This window comes from Pelmatolapia mariae, linkage group LG6 (assembly GCF_036321145.2).
Source record: "Pelmatolapia mariae isolate MD_Pm_ZW linkage group LG6, Pm_UMD_F_2, whole genome shotgun sequence".
NCBI classification, from domain to species: Eukaryota; Metazoa; Chordata; class Actinopteri; order Cichliformes; family Cichlidae; genus Pelmatolapia; species Pelmatolapia mariae.
The window spans coordinates 39,670,063-39,690,338 of record NC_086232.1 but is presented as its reverse complement, the minus strand read 5'-3'; the positions used below and the strand labels follow the sequence as shown (position 1 = coordinate 39,690,338).

The window sequence follows — 20,276 nt, the reverse complement described above, 5'->3', positions numbered from 1 at the left end:
TATGAAAACCAGGGGGGTGTGAGCACTTGAATAAATTGAAATAAAAACTGTGCCATGTTGTTGAGGGTTACCACACATAGATATGAAAAAAAGTGGTGAGGTAGAGGAAACACTTGTCATGCAGACTTTGGTACACATGCACGCAGCAAGCTGATACCAAGTGGTTTTGAATGGTAATATTTTAGAAAATTAGAAAGTTTTTCTTAAGATATTCAGTAACCCAGATGATACCTGTCTAAGTTTTTTTTAGTACCAGATCAACTCCATAGGAAATGTAAAGACATATTCATATCACACTTTCACAATCTTCCCCATCTCTCTGTTTAAGAAAGGAAAACGTGTAATGAATGAAAGCGAACGTGCAAATGCCTTCCTCGTTTTGAGTTTAAGTCGTTATATTGCCTAACAGAAGGCATTCTCTCAAACTGCATTTTTCAATGACAGTTCTTCAGCCATCCTTTTAATGCACCGCGCAGTCAAAGCATTTACCTGATTGTTGCTCTGCAGGTCAGATTTTTTTCATTTTCTTCCGTCATCTAGAAAACCGTGGGTGTTTTAAGCACTTTGCATCAAATAAATAATTCAAGTTAGCAATCCCACATCCGAGGAGGGACGTGGGATTGTCCACATTACTATAACTCAACACAACTATCATGAGCACAAAGAGTTAAAATATAAACATGAAGTCACACACAGAGTAGAAGTGAAAAACCGTGAGCAAATGGCAGCAGGTAATGTGTTATATTATCAGCAGCTAGGAGAGGCGTGGGGAGATGACAGCTGCTCGGACAACCTGACACGGGTTCAGGGGAGCAAAAGCAGAAGATTGAAAACAGGAATGTGCTTTAACAGATAAACAGGTTTGAACGGAGAAACAGCCACAGGCTCTGACAGAGACTGACAGGTTAAGAATGAGAACGGCCAGCCGTAGCTTAACAACACAGCAGTAAAGACAAGGGGGGAAGAAGAGGGCGAAATTCCAGCTGAAAGACACATACAGGTTAGGTTTACGAGACACCTGCAAAGTGCAACAAAGTGACTCGTGAATGACACAAGAGTAAGCAACAATAACAAAAACAATAACAATAAGGAGAGCTCACCCATAAAAGAAGAGGAAATAAGAGAGAATACACTGAAATATAAACAGATGAAATATTAGAATGCAATTTAGTTTTAGGTGTCATAATATGCACTCACTGGTTTCATAGGTATACCTTCCAAAAAAAGAGGTGGAACCATACTTACCAACCTTGAGACCTCAGAATTAGGGAGACATTCAAAAGGGCTGTTGGGGGGGGGGGCATACACATACATATATATATATATACAAAAAACTTGAATTTTATAGTGTTTATTTATTTATCGGATAAAATAAGTTAAATGTCACCATTATTATTGACCGGGGGTGTCCAAAGTCAGAGGCTGCATCCTCCTGAGGACCCAGCCTTTGCGGTCTAAAGCTGTGTCCCAAAACCTAGGCCGCATCCTTTGGAGGACCTGGCCTTCGCGGTCTACGTGGGCTGGGTCCTCCGAAGGCCAGGTAGGCTGGAATCACGTCACAAGCTCTCTCGGTGGTGTGAAACTCTGCCGTCTGCTCCTTGCAATCTAAAATATAACCTGACGCTGGCGTAAATTCTCAACCATCTCACACTTCAGTTTAATCAGTTTTCTGTTTGACATTTATTCAGCTGTGTGAAAACCAAGGAGGAACCCACCCGAGGGATTAACAGTTTTATTTAATCAAATCTAATCAAATCTAATCTAATAACTTTAATCTCAGCCAAACCGATTTACTCACGAACAAATAAAACGCTGAAAAAAGCCAAACAATAACATTTCTAAGTTATCTAAGTGACTTATAGGTCATGTTTAACCTGAGTAGTGAAAGACCGCCGGGGGGTTGAAAATGATGTGCGGGGAGTTTGCTGTTATCGCCGGCTCAGATATTTGAAGTTTACACAGCTACATTCTCGCCTGAAAATATGTTAAAAGTTTATTTTGTGGCCCAGAAAGGTTAGTAAGAGTAATATTAAAAATAAGTAGCTGCCACCATTGTTGGAAACTGGAATTGGCTGGGCCGCACTATGAATTCTGGGATATGGTTTTTCAGTTTTGTTGTCCGGGTGGAAAATTGGGAGAAATTCGGGAGAATGGTGGCTCCGGGAGATTTTCGGGAGGGGCACTGAAATTCGGGATACTCCTGGAAAAATTTTGAGGGTTGGCATGTATGTTCAGAACTGCTTTAATTCTTCATGGTAAAGATTCAAGGAGACATTCTGAGGTTTGAGTCCAAACTGACAGGATAGCATCAAACAAATGCTGCAGAATCATCTGTTTCAACACATCTCAAAGGTGATCTCTTCAATTGCAATCTGGTGACCGTAGAGGCCATTTGAGAGCAGTGAACTGAGTGTCATGTTCAACAAACCAGTTTGAGATGAGCCTTATATGAGTCACTATATGAAGTAGGCCACATCTTATGCAAGTCTTTTATAAGTTTTTTCTATTTCTTTTCCATAGGGGTGAGTTTCTTGCTAGTTAAAGCACTGACGAAAAGCATAGAGTGAATGGGTGAATGCGGCGTGTGGTATAGAGCGCTTTGAGTACTCCAGCAGAGTAGAAAAGCGCTATATAAGAATCAGTCCATTTATTGTTATTATTAACCCTATTATCAGTTATGTTGTCTTCAGTAAAAAGATAATCACTTGTTATTGTTACTGGCCTTGAAATTATTTGTATATGATTAAACCAAACACTGAACGGCATATCTGCAATCCAGTCTGGCCTTTGGAATAAGCAGAAGAGAAATGTGAATTGTGACTAAATGCGTAAACATCCTTGTGTGTGACTCAGTTATGTTGCCTAACACAGGTCCAGCTTAAAATTACAATTGTTAATGTGCCCCTTTAGCTTGGTGCTATTAAAATAAATGCAGCACACTGTCAGGTATTTGCATTGCTGTTATTCTTCTGCTGGTCACATTTGTTCATTAATATTAAAATAATAAGTAAATGCATTTCTGGTGAAGGAAAAGGTATTGTGTTGTAAGGCTCAGCTCATCCATGTGGACTGGTTACAAGTTTTGTGTTCCAGTGCCAAGTATGGCACAAAATTCATGAAGCTGCTGCCCAAACGGGTGTAGATGGGAACCTGTCTCGGATATGACACGTATGGTTTCATTGGTTTTATTGGATTAACATGGAGAGACATGAGATGGCATTTTCTTCTGCAGAAACTACAAGTTTCTATGATCTCAACCTCCTATAAGAATACGTTTTTTTCATTCATGATGCTACAGAAAACAACTACTTTACCCCCAGTCCTAAACCAAAACGCTGATGAATGGAAGCTCATGTTAACACGGAAATGTTTAAACAGGCGTGAGCGCAAAACATCAGTTTTTGCAGGAACAAAGCACTCTACTGTACTGATAAATAGGCTCTACCAGCCACACACAACACAAACTATTCAAAACTATTATTATACAACAGTACAATAATTAAAAGGATTAAATTCAAGAGGGAAAGTCCTTGCTGTTAAATCTAGGCTCTGCACTGGGTTATGGGGTTAGTGTTCAATGTTAAAAGTAAGTAATCTTGTATCTTAGCCTTTATATTTGTTTTCTTTTATTTTTTGATCCAAGTCGAGTCTTTTTATGGACATGATTCACCTCATAGCTGGTTGGCTTAAAAATCTTTAGGTAAGACGTTTTAGAAACATTGATGGAGAAAATGAGCAGGATATTCACAACTGGAGCTCTAAAAAGGTCGGCGGTCACTGTGGTGCACCTGCTAGATTTGGGGGTTTAGGGGTGCGGACACTGTGTCCCGTGGGTTGAGCTGACTGTGTATTGTTGATGCCTTTTGAAGAACTTTCATCATGTGACCTGCTGTGTGGTAAAACCCATCCAAGAAGTGTTTGCCGTAATTTTAGTGGGTGAAATTCAACTATTTATCTAGTGTGTTATTTAGCTAAATTAGCAGATATGTGTGTTTGCATGTGTAAAAATGCTGCTTGCAGGGGTCGGCAACCCTGGGCACGTGTGCCACAGCTGGCACGCGTGATGGCACGACCAGAGCTGGACTGGCCCGGTTTGCCCGATGGTGATTTTTCATTGTTATGGGCCCATGGTTTTTTGTTGTTGTTGTTGTAATGGTATAAACAATGAAAGGTGGTGGATTGGCCAAAGTTTTGCCAGGGGGCCAGGTAGGGCATTAACAGGGAAAGGGGGACCAAAGAAATACTTTTCTTTCTTATTCTCATTTAAAATGTCTCGCTTTTAATAAATAATTATCTAAATCTTACAACCAACGTTTTTATCTGATATAAAATGTATAGAAATCATACATATACCAACAAGACAGTGTACATCACTGTCACAACATTGTTTGTTTTCATTCAAAGACTTTATGGCTTTTCCTGTAATACCTGGTGGGCCGGTCTCTAGTCAAAATGCCCGGGCCGATTTTTTGTCCCAGTCCAGCCCTAGGCACGACACGCAGGGAATTAATCTGAGAAGGTGTATTAAAAAATAAATGGCCAGGCCAGCGGTGCACATTGCAAATTAGCTCGCATAGACACATTAGTTGTGCCGCTTCTTAATGACGGTATCTTAGCTAACAACCCAAATACCAGATTCAACTTGTAATTGGCTAAAAATAACTTAGCCTACCGGTGAGAGGGACGTTGCTAGCTGGTAGTTATTTCAAGCGATGTTGAAATTTCCACATTCCAACACTTCAAAAGCTTCAGGAGCTTTCCGCTCAGTGCAGCATCAGCACAGCGTAAATACACGGATACATCCGTAGACTCGAGACAGAATTCACAATGGGTTTTCGGGACTTTCAGGTGTATTGACCAATGTTTTCTTTTCTGATCAAACCAAAAGCTTTAATGAGCAGCTGGATTTGTCTCGCATTAAGTGGCTGGACACAGAGGACATCAAAATGCAGCTGATTGAACTGAAAAACTCGACTCTGTGGGGGTCAAAGTTTGCAGAACTACGAACGCAGCTGGAATCCACAGCTGTGCGTGTTCATGGAGCTTGCATTTTCACCTGCTGGACATCACTACCTGACAAGTTTAACTGTCTTCAGAACATTGCAGAGGCCTTATTGACAGTATTTGGCTCTACATATCTGTGCTCGCAGATTTTCTCTCACATGAAGAGTGTCCTTAGGTAGCCGTCTGAATGCTGGACACTCGGAAACCTGTGTCTCTGAGTGGGAGACCAGAGATCACATCAACATGTGTATCTCTGTATTAACAAACATGCCATATTGGCCCAGTTTATTTTTCTTATCATTGTTGTGAGGAGACCATAAATAGCATTTGCATTTTTCTGTTGTACAGTTCATTTGCTGTTATGAATAAAAAGTCTTTTTTTGTTTCAAAATAGCTGATAACTATTCGCTGATAGCTGCCAACATCTGCGAACAAATATAATTCTATAAAGTTGTTCTATATAGTGTGTAACTGTTAATATAGAGCATTATTAAATTCATTGCTAATGCAATCATATGGCACATTGACTTCTGAGGAAGTTTCAGATGGCACTCATCATCAGAAAGGTTGCCGACCCCTGGCTGCTTGCTAGCATTAGCTGATAGCTGACAACTGATAATGATTCCATTCCACGGTCACTTCTGGCACCAAAAAAACAAACATGGTGGCAGTTAAAATATTAATGTTGAGGCTTTATAAACCAACGGGCACAGTGTTTTAATGTTTTATATACAACCTGATGTTTTGACGAGGGAAGCATCTGAGTAGAGTGTGAGAGGCATCCTTTTAATATCTGATGTGACTGATTCATCCACAGTTCCATGTTAAGAAAAAGAAAAAATCTTTAAGGAGAAACAAGGTTAAACAGAAGCTGGCTACCAAACCAGAAAAGGTTTATTTAAGAAACTGTACAAAAAATGCAGAAAGATTGACAAAATGCAACTGTCAGTCATACCATTAGGATTAAAGCGAATTAAAATACAGATTTAAACAGGTAAGTTCGTCATTGTTGTCTGTGGATAACCCTGTAAGAGATGCTGTTCTGGAATACTTCGGAATACCTTTTTCTGTTGCAGGTGTCTCCCCAAGTTTGATGAAGAAGAAAAGATCACACAACTTCAGCAAACAAAACCAAAAGTATGAAATGACAGGATTACTGGGTTGTTATTTCTGTAAATAATCAGGATTCTAATACAAAGCAGGCCTCTTAAATCCTTTACAAAAGCAAAGGAAAGCAGTTATGTTCTAGTCTGCAGAACTGGCTGCAAGGGAACACCTTGACTGTTCTCGTCACCCTCGTCACTTTCTTCTTTGTGATTCTGTGTGACAGGATTTGTTGCTGACACAGTAATGCCAGGTTTTACTTTGACACTGTCCCATCTCTCAGGTAACAGTCCATGGTTGAACATGAGCGAAGCTAGAAAGGAAAAAACTACGATGTCACCAAAGTGCACAGCATGGTCACCGTCCTCACGGGGGCGTAGACGCCATCTTCGAGTGTGCAACCGGGAAGCTGAAGAACAACATTAAGCCCTACAGCATTTTCTCCCAGCAGGATCCTCAGAGTCAGACCTACGATGTAACCCACCGTGGCACCATAACTGTTAGTCACTTCAAAGAACAGCAGAGCGACCAGGTGGGGGAATATAAGGGTGTAGGAAACGTCTGCTCTGAGAATTCAAAGGACCAGAGTGCTATTGGTGTAGAATGTTATTGATGTCCCAACCAGACCCACCACTGTGATCCGAATCACCCACTCCATATCATAGTCTGAAGCCTAGGAACACAGAGTCACAGAAAAAGAAATCCTTTTGATTTAATTTCCCAAAGTAGACTCATGTGATTAGAATGTCTGACTTAGTTTGTTACCAATGAAAATAAAAAGAAACAAAAACTAACCAGCACCTTGTATTCCTTACCAGAGTACGCAGGATGTTCTTGAAGATGTTTGAGGAGAAAATTGAAGTCGCAGACAAAAGACCAGAGTCTGTGGATGACATGACAGCGGCAGCCACAGCTCCGATTCCAATGACTGAGATGTAAGAGGGAGTGAGGTATTGTAGGGGCAGGATGAAGCTATGCTCACCGCGTGCATATGGAGGAGGTAAACCGTACGTCGTCAGGTTCCAGTCTGGATAAGAGACAGAGCAGTGAAATTCTCATTAAATTAACTTCTATATCCTTTTATTGAAAGGGATGACATCTGAGGCAACTCTGTGCCAACTTTACCAAGGAAGCAGCTTAAGGATATAATTATATGATTAAAAAGTCAAAGGCAAGGAAAGTTAAAATGAATGATAAAAAGATAAAATGAAAACCAAAAATAAAAAAGAAGAGAAAAGTCAGATATAACACTAGTAATAATTATGATGGTACAACTATCTGGGGTTTTTTTTTGTTTTGTTTTTTTAAAACACAACTTAAGCTGTTTTTAGCTTCTTTTTAAAAATAGCTAGGGTTAGAGACCTCGGTGTAACCCAGTGTTCCAGCTAAATGCCTCATCACCTTGTTTAGTTTCAGATCTGTTCAGCACTAGATGACTGGATCTTGCAGACCTTTATTGGATACAAACCTAGTAGGTCTTAAACATCTCATATATATAGATTAAGGACCTAAGCCATTTAATAATTTATAAACAATCAGTAACAATTTACCGTATTTTCCGCACTACAAGGTGCACTTAAAATCCTTTAATTTTCTCAAAAATCTACAGTGCGCCTTATGTATGAATTCTGGTTGTGCTTACTGACGTCGAACTGATTTTATGTGGTACATGGTGCTCAAAAAATGTTTTAGTACGACTTTGGTAAGCTATGAAGCCACACCGCTTGATGGATGATCGGAGCATTACGGCTACCGTAGTCTCGCAGAGTAATCTGGGTCCAAAACTCTGTCTGCTTCAGGTCCCAAAGTCAAACGAACACTGCGGCATCACTGAGAGTTAAAAACTGTCTAAATTCTTTCATCTTTAATAAAATGATCAGCGTTGCTGCTTTACCAGGTGTAACAATTAAGTTTAACATCCAGGCATCCAACTAAACAGCAGTGACTTTTGTAGGGTTACTGAAGTTGGACTAGCTGGTGTATAAAGATGTGCTACGTCAGGGGTGTCCAAACTTTTTTCGCTGAGGGCCACATACATAAAAATATAGGAGGGGCTGGGCCACTTACTAGAAATTAGGTATATAACCTTAACTGTAGCATATTAAAGTTAGAAAAATCATTTAAAAGTGGTCAAATGTGTTATATTGTTGAAGATAATTAAAGACAAAACTGCCTTCATCACGGCTTTCCATAAATGGATCTTTATTGATTTATTCAGAAAAAGCTTTGGTAGCTCATTCTCAGAACAGCAGCCTCAGATTTCTTCTTGGACAGAAGATTTACAGCACAGAGAAAAAACAATAAAGGGGAAAATGGGACGGGTACATTTCAAGCTTGTTATTTAAGTTCTTAGGCTTAGCAACACACCTATTAACGTTCTTTTGAAACGGTTATCAACATTAACAGACTGAACTGGACTTAATAACAAGAGTCCATATAATTTTAGTAAATTATTCTGGTGAGTATCAGCTGCGCTGGCTATGTAAATCGGGCCATCCAGCTGCGGTGCTGATCGTACGCCACTCGTGCCAAAAATCCGGACAAATGTCACTTGATCAAGGAGCAGATTTGCATCAGATGAGATCAGCTGACTTCGCGTGTGCGCGCTGTGCACAGCGGTGTGTACTCTGTGTGTTAGCAAGAAAAACGCATATAAGAAAGTGGTGCGCAAAAGCGGGGTAGTGACAGAATTGATGTGCATTATTGATATTTGAAGCATGTGTACCTGCACATTAACACACGGGTACTGTGAATATATTTTTTACTCACCTAAAGCGCTCGTGCTCTCGTCCACTCCCGCAAAAAAATATTAGCAGCTGTGCGGCGTCTGTGGCATCGGTGCTCTCATCGCATGCGATGGAGTAAAAATCAAAAGCACAGCTTTATCAGACAGCTGCAGTTTAATGTTGGCTGACGAGTCTTCAATGCGTCGCACAACTATATTTCTGGACATGCTGACGTTGTTGAAGTCCTGCACTTTTTCCGGGCACGTTATTTCGGTGACTTTAACCAGGCCGTGTTTTATGAGGTCTCCATCTGAAAAAGGCTTGCCATGTCTTGCGATGAGTTGGGCGACCTCATAGCTGCTATTGGAGCCTTTTCCTGGACAATTTGAGCACGAAAAAAATACTGTTGCTGACCCCGCAGGAGAGCTACCATTTGCTTTAATTTCTGCTCTCGCTCAGCACCAGTGTAGGATGCATAGGCCTGATGTTTGGTTTCATAATGACATCGTACATTATACTCTTTCATAATTGCCACAGTTTCAGTGCAGATCAAACAGATACACTTCCCCTTGAATTATTTGAAGAAATATTCACTCTCCCACCGTGTCTGAAATTTTCTGCACTCACTCTCTACCTTTCGCTTCTTTGGTTCTGACCTGTTTAGTAACTTGGGGTAAATTTCTTCTGTGATTGTCCTTTTTGGTAGAGCAACTGCCTTGATCAACAGTAGCTCCCCCTGGTGTTAAAACTAAGAAGTGCAATACACTCAAGCAAAAGTTGAAGTGCGGGCCATATTCTATTCTATTTATAAAATTACTTGAGGGCCAATTAAAAATGGACCGGACTTTGGACACCCCTGTGCTACGTGATTACTAGCGACACAGCTATGTTAGCATAACATAAACACAGTGAAGCTGAAGGACGAACGCTAACTTTTTTCCACTCAATAAAAGTTAACGTGAAGGTTCCCGATGGTTAGAGACAAATGCAATCGCATGGCAGGATGCTGTAAACGGACCAAACTTCAGTCAGGAGAACAACTGAGATAATCCATCCACAATATGAGGTTAGTCATTAATATAGTGCAACAACAGGGGAATAGAGCAGCTGTGATAGAATACAGCAAGAAGAATGAGTTGAGTAAAGTTTGACTTACCTGTTTTGTTTCACTTTAATGCGCCTTATGGTCCGAAAAATATGGTAAATTTAAATCTGCATTTTACTGAAGTCAGTGTAAGGAGTTGAGAAGTGATATGCTCTCTCTTCCTATTTTTGTTAAAATTCTAGCAGTCTGATTGAACTTTACCTATCTGATAGTCTTTTTTCAAGCTGTATTACACTGTTAAATGCAATTCAATACAATTTTCAATTGAGTTTTATTCATATAGCACCAAATCACATCACATGTAGAGCCAAACAAAAGTTGCCTCAAGGCAGTTTGCATATTTATGAATCCCGAAAAGGGGCCTTTCTGTGGGTTCTCTCTGGGTATTCGAGCTTCCTCCCACAGTCCAAAGATGTGCATATTAGGTTGGTGATTCTGGTATATTGACTGTGGATATAAACAGCATAAATGGCTCTCTGCCTCTGTGACTGGCCACCTGTCCAGGATGTGCACTACCTTTCATTTTATGACATCTGACATATTCTACAGCCTATCTCAGATGTACCCATTACTAGTAAAAACACTGCAATTTCCTGTAATGAAGCAAGGTATTGAGTTACTCTCCTCTGTTTAGTAATCACTTAGAATTATGTTGTTACTTGTGTATGATTATGTTGATGATGGGTGCATGAAAAAAACCCTGAATATGTATTTTTCTTTCTGTGCACTCACTCTATAATCAGCTGATTTCAGTTCGTGTGCAGGAAGGAGGAAATTGGAGTGGTCTATAACTTTTGCGGGGAGGAGACATGAATATTATTTTATTGTTCATTTTTTAGCATGTAGGTGTGTGCAGATGCTTGCAAACACAAAGCTAGTGAACAACCCAGAGTGATGATGAAGCTGAGTGCAGGCTGACCCCAGCTGAGCAGCCAGAGCCTGGCAGGAAACAAAAGCAGAGATGCACAGTCAAGGCTTTGTTGCCTCCATTTCTACCCGGACCTATTTCTACTGCAGAATCGATTTTCTGTCCTCTTCGGGCTGGCTTTTGCCAGCTTTGCTTTCGGCTTTGTGGTAATGACTTAAATCCCCCAAATAAACATCTCGTGAGTCAATTGTGTTGGTGTGGGACTGTAAGTTGAAGTTTTGCATTACTCCATAGCATGGCCTGAGATGCAATGTCACACACCAGTTAGCAATGCAAAGTAATGCAGTGAGTAACATATTAAAGTACTTTCTTCAGTGAGTAATTAGGTAGTATAAAGCATAACTTTAAAAAAGAACCTGGTACTATGTGGGTTTTTCTTGAGTAGCAACTCTGGTAGTGGTAGTGTTGATGTAGTTAGCGTGGCCTTGTCTACATTACATACATTCTTGAACCACAACATTAAAAGCAGCTGCCTAATAAAGTATAAATCTGAAATGTTGCACTTGTTAACAAACTATTGGATTGGATTCTGGGAAGACTGGAGACCAGTGCTGTGTTCTGCAGTGGGATTTCCATTATGGAAGTGTGCTCGGCCTGTTTAGCTTGGTGGTCTGTGGCAACATGTGTTTGCATGCACGTAAGGTTTAAATTGATCTCCCTCCAGCTCCAGCTGCCTGGCAGGTACAGTCCAGTAAGTTTGTCACAGATTTTTTTTTTTAGTGTTAATGGGATTAAACCAAATCAAAATGCTCCATAAAACAACATGCTGCAGTAAAGTAAACAGGAGCGTGTGAAAACATTTCACAATCACTCATAGTGTCATAGTTTGATCCCTATAGCATGTACTTATCGACAGTATTTGTCATTATCAGCATCTGATTTCAGCTGGGCATATATCATAAATACTCAGTGTAAAAAACAGCTTTGTGAAACCTTAAGATGAAAATGTGTTACCTGCACTTTACATGTTACATACAGTGTCAGAAAATCCCACCTGTGGAGGCAGCAACAGCCCCGATGAGGACAGGAGGGATTCCCAGTATGGCAATGACAATGGCAGCAGCATAACAGGTTAACTGGGCTGTTTGTGATGAGGAGGCAGACAGCGTCCTCTGGTGGAAACTCTGAAATGAGAGACTACCGAGACCCTGGGGGAAAAATAGCAGGAGACGGGAGGAAAGTGCAAGAAAATGAGTGAGGAAAAGAAAAAAACAAACAAACAAAAAAGGACATTTTCATTCAAGCTTATGTGGAAATCCTTTCTTGTATGCGACTTAACACTGATCTATGAATAATTTAAGTATAAAAAAAGGCACCTAACTCATGGGATGAACCAGTGTTTTGTCTGCATATAACAGACAACGTGGCAAAGAACCAATTTTAAACTGTATTTTTTAGGTATTCTGTTACTAGCTGCCTGTCACAAAAACATAATTTGTTCCCATTTATTGGGTCTGACAGTTATAAAGTCAGGCCTGAAAAACTACAGCAGATGAGCTGTCGTTCTATTCTGCTGGTGAGATGCCATAGATATTCAAACTAATCTGAGATTATTAGTAGATCCACCTATGCTATCAATCTGATAATTAGTTATCGCATTCACAAACTTAGGTGTCCATGTTGCTCATCAGCTCAGAGGGGGCGACAGCAGTACACCATCAGCCTTTTATGGGGGGTTAAAAAACATGAGCAGTGGATCAAGACTTTTGCACAGCACTGTATTTATTCTCATAGATTACTTGATAATGAAGCAACGAGTCACCACAAACCAAGCGATTATTATCCGGTCCCAGAGCAAACTTCAGCCAGCTCAGTGTTGCCCAACATTTCCCATCTCCATCGACTTCTATCCGCCTAAATCTGCTTATGGCCTCTTATCAACTGTTTAACCTTTATCATCTGCCTGCATTGGCTTTGGTTTTGTTTGAAAACTGGGAGTTTGCCAGTGTATCTAGGAGGCTTGATGAAAATTTCCTGTACCTGCCTGTATTACTGGCATCTGAGACTGGACGTTCAAACGGAGAGCTGATCCTGACCTTCTGTATTGGGCTGCTGATTCCACAGATCGACAGCTGTATTATATATACTGTCTTATTTAATTTTGCAGTCAGCTGGTCAGATGTAGAAAGCAGCTTTTACAAACTTCACTCTGCTACTTGTCTTTGGTTTCGGTATAATTTTTAATTTAATAGTTTTTTGACAATAATGAGGCAAATATTAGTGACAAAGTGGGGAAAACAGTAAGTAGAAACCTCCATGTAAAATGGGTGTGTATCTGAAGTGAATGCTGAATAATGCTTTGATTGTGTCAGAAATACTTTCCCTGCTTCCCTTTCTTTTTTGAAAAGTACACTAGTGTGCAAAAGTCTTGAACCAGCATTCATTTCTTTATATTTTGCTATGAAAATTGGAAATATGTGCAGCAGTTAATTGAAATGTGGAAAACATACATGGAAATAAAGTGTATAAGGCAAAAACAGAGTTTGTGCAATTCTAATGAGCTTGAAAGTCTCGTGTTATCATTTATTTTGTATTCCCACCTTTATTCTTAAACAGTCTGAACTCTCAAGCAGTTTTCTTGTGATTTCTTTAAGTATTCTTCAGAAACAGTTCTCCAGGCTTTTTGAAGCTCTTCTTTGGATGTTGGCTATATTTTGTGCATGTCTGTCAAGATATTCAATACTACTTCAATAATGTTGAGTTCAGGGTCCTTTGTCAGCTCTTTGTTGTATTTTGTTCCAACCCAAGGACTTGACTTTAAGATTCTGTTCCTTCTCTGCAGATAATTTTTCAGACCTGCCAATTCTTCTAGTGTCCTCCACTTGTCAAATTTTGTTTTTTAAGGATATGCTGTACATCATGCCAAGACAAGTTTTCGGTTAATAGCTCTTTGGGAATTATCTTTTTGTTGAAAAAAATACTATATTATACCTGTCAAACTGTGTTATTGTTAGGTTTTGTATTGTTGATTGTCATTTATGCTTAGAAATATTTGTGCCATATGCTTAGAAGTATATAATCGATTGTGTAGTGATAGGAGGTTTGATCCTTAGTAGTCTGCAGAGACACTTGTGTGCATTCCAGAGCACTGGCTTTCACATCCACACTCTGGGAGCATGGGAGAGGTCGTGCCTTGTCTTATTGTTTTATGGTAGGATAAACGTATCTATATCTGTTTACTTCCAGGCCAGCAGGTTTAGGGAAGTCATTTATGGGGTCATGCTTGACCACACACACACACACACACACACACACACACACACACACACACACACACACACACACACACACACACACACACAGAGAGTATTCTTTGTTCACATGTATACCTATGTAAGATGTCATATGTTAATGAACCTATGCATATTCATGTGACCACAATAAAAGGAGTGCTATGGGGAACCTGGCTGAGAGTCTGACGGAGGTCAAGTGGCTGGAACGACACTTGGCTCCAGGCAGGCCTCCTCATGCATGAGTAACACAAAGAACGTTGCCTACTTGTGTCTTGTTCTTGCTGTGTAATTACATTGCCTTCAACGTTCCAGCGAATGGGTTCAAGCTACAAACCTATCAGTTATGTTTGACATTTTTATGCTTGAATGACTTATAGGTCAGAATTTAGTGGCTTTAAAAAAAATAAGAAAAATAATTTCTCTGGAAATGGTCTGGTACAAGGACTGGACTGAAGACCAAAATACAAGAAAGTCTGGCACCTTGGCAATGACCTATAAAGAAACGAGGAGGAATAAAGACCTCTGCACAATACTGCATACATGCAAAATGCCTTGAAGTGCCTATTTGTAAAGAGGCCATTAGCCGTCCAGTCTTAATGTCTAGAGGCAGTGAACTTGCTAATTTCCATTAAAAAAATGTAAACAGGGCAAAAGAAGCAGTTGACAAAAAGTACAGTAGTGCTAGTGTTCACACTGGGAACAAATGATACGTTTTTGTGACAGGCTTCTAGTAAAAAAAGTGCCTAAAGATGCAGTTCAACATTGGTCCTTTTCTAAATTGTCTCATGTGTAGATGCAACACTGGTTCATCACTTGAATTAAGTTGCCTTTTTATGCTTGAATGACTCATAGATTAGTGTTAAGTTGTTCACATTACTAGACATTTCCACCCACAGAAAGGTAAAAACTAAAGCTATAATGACCACACAAATTCACATACCCAGTGTTAAAACCGTATGATTTATGTGGATGAAATTCTGTGAGATACACTCAGTATAATGAAAGTCTGCTGCCACCCTGCAGACAGAAAAGCCGTTCTTTAGAGTGAAAATGACTGCAGTGAATTAACATATATAAAAGAATATATAAGGTCCAATCAAAAAGTTAAGTAACAGTGCCCGTAGAAGAATCTCATTCCCTACTGTAGGTGTACCATTACATACCCAACTTCCTCTGCACAAAGAGGAATCATACTGATGGATGCTCAGCTTGCCAGCATTAAGAAGTCATCAATCCACTTCCAGATATTGTCCTTATTCAGAGTGCCAACCCAAGGCTCCTGGAAGGTGTGGTTGAAAGCCGTCTCAGCGATGTTTACGGATGTTGTACTGAGCAGTGCAAAGGGGACACACAACCACTGCAAACAGATTGACATGATCACACCGAAGGCCTGAAAAAATTATATTGTAGTACAGATGGCAAAATTCTAGCAAATAACGGACATCTTTGGTAGCACTGCAACTCACCAAACTGAGGAAAGCCAGAGACAGCTGGATGATGTCGGTGTAGGCCACTGAATAAAGGCCTCCCAACAAAGTGTGGCCACAGCTGCAGAGATCCAAATAGAGTAGCCATAAGGTAAGTCCAGTATCACGCTCATAGTTGCACCTGTTAGAAAAAAACAACAAGCACAATCTTTTAAATGTTGCATAAGGCTAAGCTAAATGCTTTTTTAGATGCTAAGCATGCATGTTTACCTAAGCCAAGCAGAGTACACGACACCCACAGGACGTCGACCAGCAGACAAGAGCACCGCTCAGTAATTTTCTATACTTTATCTGGAACGGGTCCATCATAGTGATGTATTTTCTCTCCCTCATTGGTTTGGCAAAGAAAAGACCGCAGTAGTGGATGAGATACTGTTTGAACCATGTGATTTGGATTACGCTAAGCTACACAGAAACAATGTGCTGACATGTCTGATATGATTAGGAAGTGCGCATCACAATGGCACATGAGTGGTCTTACCTAATATGAAGGACACTGAATACTGTAAAGGCATAAGAGCCCATATTAAACCCATGTTGGGAGTGTACACTGCCTCGGCCACACCAGGATAAATCCTCCTCTGACCCACGTAGCTGCAAAAGGAGGACAAAAACACAAGTTTATAGTAGTGTGGGTTCTTGTGCAAGACGAACACAGTCGCAAGTGTGAGCATACACAGTGGGATGCAAAAGTTTGGGCAACCTTGTTAATAGTCATTATTTTCCTGTATAAATCGTTGGTTGTTACAATAAAAAGTGTCAGTTAAATATATCATATAGGAGACACACACAGTGATATTTGAGAAGTGAAATGAAGTTTATTGGATTTACAGAAAGTGTGCAATAATTGTTTAAACAAAATCAGGCAGGTGCATAAATTTGGGCACTGTTGTCATTTTATTGATTCCAAAACCTTTAGAACTAATTATTGGAACTCAGATTGGCTTGGTAAGCTCAGTGACTCCTTTGTTTCCCTCCTCTTTTAATTTTCTCTGAAGAGTAGCAACATGGGGGTCTCAAAACAACTCTCAAATGACCTGAACACAAAGATTGTTCACCATCATGGTTTAGGGGAAGGATACAGAAAGCTGTCTCAGAGATTTCAGCTGTCTGTTTCCACAGTTAGGAACATATTGAGAAAATGGGAGACCACAGGCTCAGTTCAAGTTAAGGCTCGAAGTGCAGACCAAGAAAAATCTCGGATAGACAGAAGTAACGAATGGTGAGAACAGTCAGTCAACCCACAGACCAGCACCAAAGACCTACAACATCATCTTGCAGCAGATGGAGTCACTGTGCATCGTTCAACCATTCGGCGCACTTTACACAAGGAGATGCTGTATGCGAGAGTGATGCAGAGGAAGCCTTTTCTCCGCCCACAGCACAAACAGCTGCCTGAGGTTTGCTAAAGCACATTTGGACAAGCCAGCTTCATTCTGGAATAAGGTGCTGTGGACTGATGAAACGAAAATTGAGTTATTTGGGCATTACAAGGGGCGTTATGCATGGAGGAAAAAGAACACAGCATTCCAAGAAAAACACCTGCTACCTACAGTAAAATATGGTGGTGGTTCCATCATGCTGTGGGGCTGTGTGGCCAGTGCAGGGACTGGGAATCTTGTCAAAGTTGAGGGACACATGGATTTCACTCAGTATCAGCAGATTCTGGAGACCAATGTCCAGGAATCAGTGACAAAGCTGAAGCTGCGCCGGGGCTGGATCTTTCAACAAGACAACAACCTGAAACACTGCTTTAAATCCACTAAGGCATTCATGCAGAGGAACAAGTACAACGTTCTGGAATGGCCATCTCAGTCCTCAGACCTGAATATTATTGAAAATCTGTGGTGTGAGTTAAAGAGAGCTGTCCATGCTCGGAAGCCATCAAACCTGAATGAACTAGAGATGTTTTGTAAAGAGGAATGGTCCAAAATACCTTCAACCACAATCCAGACTCTCATTGGAAACTACAGGAAGCGTTTAGAGGCTGTAATTTCTGCAAAAGGCGGATCTACTAAATATTGATTTCATTTCTTTTTTTGTGGTGCCCAAATTTATGCACCTGCCTGATTTTGTTTAAACAATTATTGCACACTTTCTGTAAATCCAATAAACTTCATTTCACTTCTCAAATATCACTGTGTGTGTCTCCTATATGATATATTTAACTGACATTTCTTTTTATTGTAACAACCAACGATTTATACAGGAAAATAATGACTATTAACAAGGTTGCCCAAACTTTTGCATCCCACTGTAGTTGTCCAAACATTACTGAGGGCAAAGTTCAGTCTGCTGAATGCATGAGGAAACCATATATAGACAGTAACCACATCTGCATGTATCACTGGCACTATTGTAATTAAATACGGAGTCTCTGAACAGCCCTCTCTCTTTTAGACTGGGCAACCAGGCTACTTCTTTGGAGGCAGCATGAACTGATGCTTGCAACAATCACCTTGTTTACTATGTGTGTTTACTTGTGAAGCCATTAATCTGCATTAACCAGATTAGCAATAACAAGAGAATTAGTGAACTGCAATAATCCATGAAGCTGCAGCCTTACTGCTTTTAAATGATGCACTTGATGTACAATGATCTCAGATTACCTGCTGCTGAACCTCGACCACAGTGGCATGCCATTATATTTAAAAAGGACACAGTGAGCCTGTGCAGAGAGCCAAGACAGCTGTAGTAATCATCTAATTGGATAACAAGGCATTTTTTGCACACTTTACAAGATAAAACACAAAGCTTTGCGTAGCCATCTCACACACAGTGCCAGGTAAACATCAGTGCACCAGTAACTTTCCATCTAAAGCCCATATCTGCAGTCAATGAACCTCAGCTTACAATATATACTTTATGTTTTTATTGTTTGTCCATCTTTTAAATGTCCAGCAAACATTTAAAAGGATGGACAAACACGGAGCATAATTGATCTTGAGAAAGGGTTTAACAAAACCTCCCTCTGCTCTGTAAGAAAAACCAAACCAAAACAAAAACACTTTGAGTATACTACCTATTATCAGCTATACTGATGTGGGTTTCTTGCACAGAAACAGCAATTTACCTGTCATAGTAAAAATTCCCACCAGTAAGTTGATGTTTCTGTCTCCAAGAAGCACCACCTCCGTCCTGTCTCCATCGCTCTTCCTCTCAGTCTTCCTTGACTTTCGGGCAGCCCACAATCCTGTCCCCAGGATTAGGATATGTATTTTGTGTAACAAACTTCATGTGTGACTTTTCTCTTGTGTTTGGATACAGTGTTTGAAACACTGTATCCAAAATTACTCGAAACTTCAAAAACAAGTTACCAGCTGTGCTTCTGTAACGCTAGCTAGATGCTGACACATGTAGCCGATACAACTTTATTGACATCTGCAAGTATGACAAGCATGAGGGAGAAAAAAACGTTAGAGTGGATGCTTGACAGTATTCGCCTTAAACTGTCTATCAGGTTTAATTATTCCTTAATTAAGTAATAACCCACAAAACGTTCCATTACTTGAACTGTAAAACCACAGAACAAGTGACATAACCACATATAACCAGCAGGGTGTGCCAAAGCACAAATGCTTATTGTATGGCGTCAGTAAACGGTGAATATGGGTTTGCAAAGATAAATGGTGATGTTTGGGTAAGTATATAGGTCAGAGCAGTAGCGGTTTTAGATACGGGCGACACGGGCGGTTGCCCGGGGCGGCATCGTGGTGGGGGGCGGCATCACGGGCATCGGCAAAAAAAACCCCAAAACATGCTTGTCCTCATGCTGCCCCGACATCATGCCAGCGCATATTGGGAATGGCATAGGCACCGATCGGTTTTCTATCGCCCATTTGCTGGGAGTAAGGGCGCCCTCCGTTTGCGAGGTGCGCCTGCTGCTTGCGGCACAGGGAGGAGAGGGCGGGGCTGGAGCAGCATCTAATAACCAACTCGCAAAATAAAACAAAATAAAAACAAACCAACAACACGAAAACACCAGACATTATGATACAGACTTATAATTTGCACCGATGTTTTTTCAAAATTCTATACGCGAAAAGTGAGCGCGAGAGCCCTCGATGCTCCTGCTCGCTGCTGAAGTCAAAGTAAACTTTACAGTCCAGTATATAGCGAGACGAGATGACGAGGCTCCAGTTACAGCAGTGCAAGTAAACGAACAATAAATATTTAAGAGTAAAAAAATAAATATACACTTTAGGACCAGGGGTAAAGGGATCAATAACAATTTAAAATGTATATTTTATATTTTGTTGATTTAAAGTCTCACACACAACCCGTTTTTAACGTTTAAAAAAAAAAGAGAAAAGAAGAGGAGTGTAGCGACTTCCACAGTCGCTAGAGGCCGGGGATTGAGCCTGCCTCTAGCGCTGTCAACTTTACGCAATAATGCCAGAGGTGGAATTGCTTGCTTGTTTATTAAAGTGCTTGAAAAGTACTTTAATAAACGTGATCGGCTCGCGATTCAAACTCTTAAAACATCACAGGCTCTAATGCAACGAGGGGAAACTCGTTGTGCTGCGGTCAACACCCAGCCCTCCTCTCTGTCAAAATCAAACCAGTGAAAGATAGACTGACAACGCCCTCTTAATGTCACCGCTAGCACCCACCTGACTCCCGTTACACATCACCACAGCAACCAAACAAATGAAAACCCAGTGATCATTAAAATTCAATACATTTAAT

The 20,276-nt window shown here is 40.4% G+C and overlaps 1 pseudogene; it reads right to left on the bottom strand.

Moving 5' to 3' along the window:
* Window positions 1-5,882: 5,882 nt before the first annotated feature.
* Window positions 5,883-19,314, bottom strand: LOC134629829 (high affinity choline transporter 1-like; annotated as a pseudogene).
* Window positions 19,315-20,276: the final 962 nt, after the last annotated feature.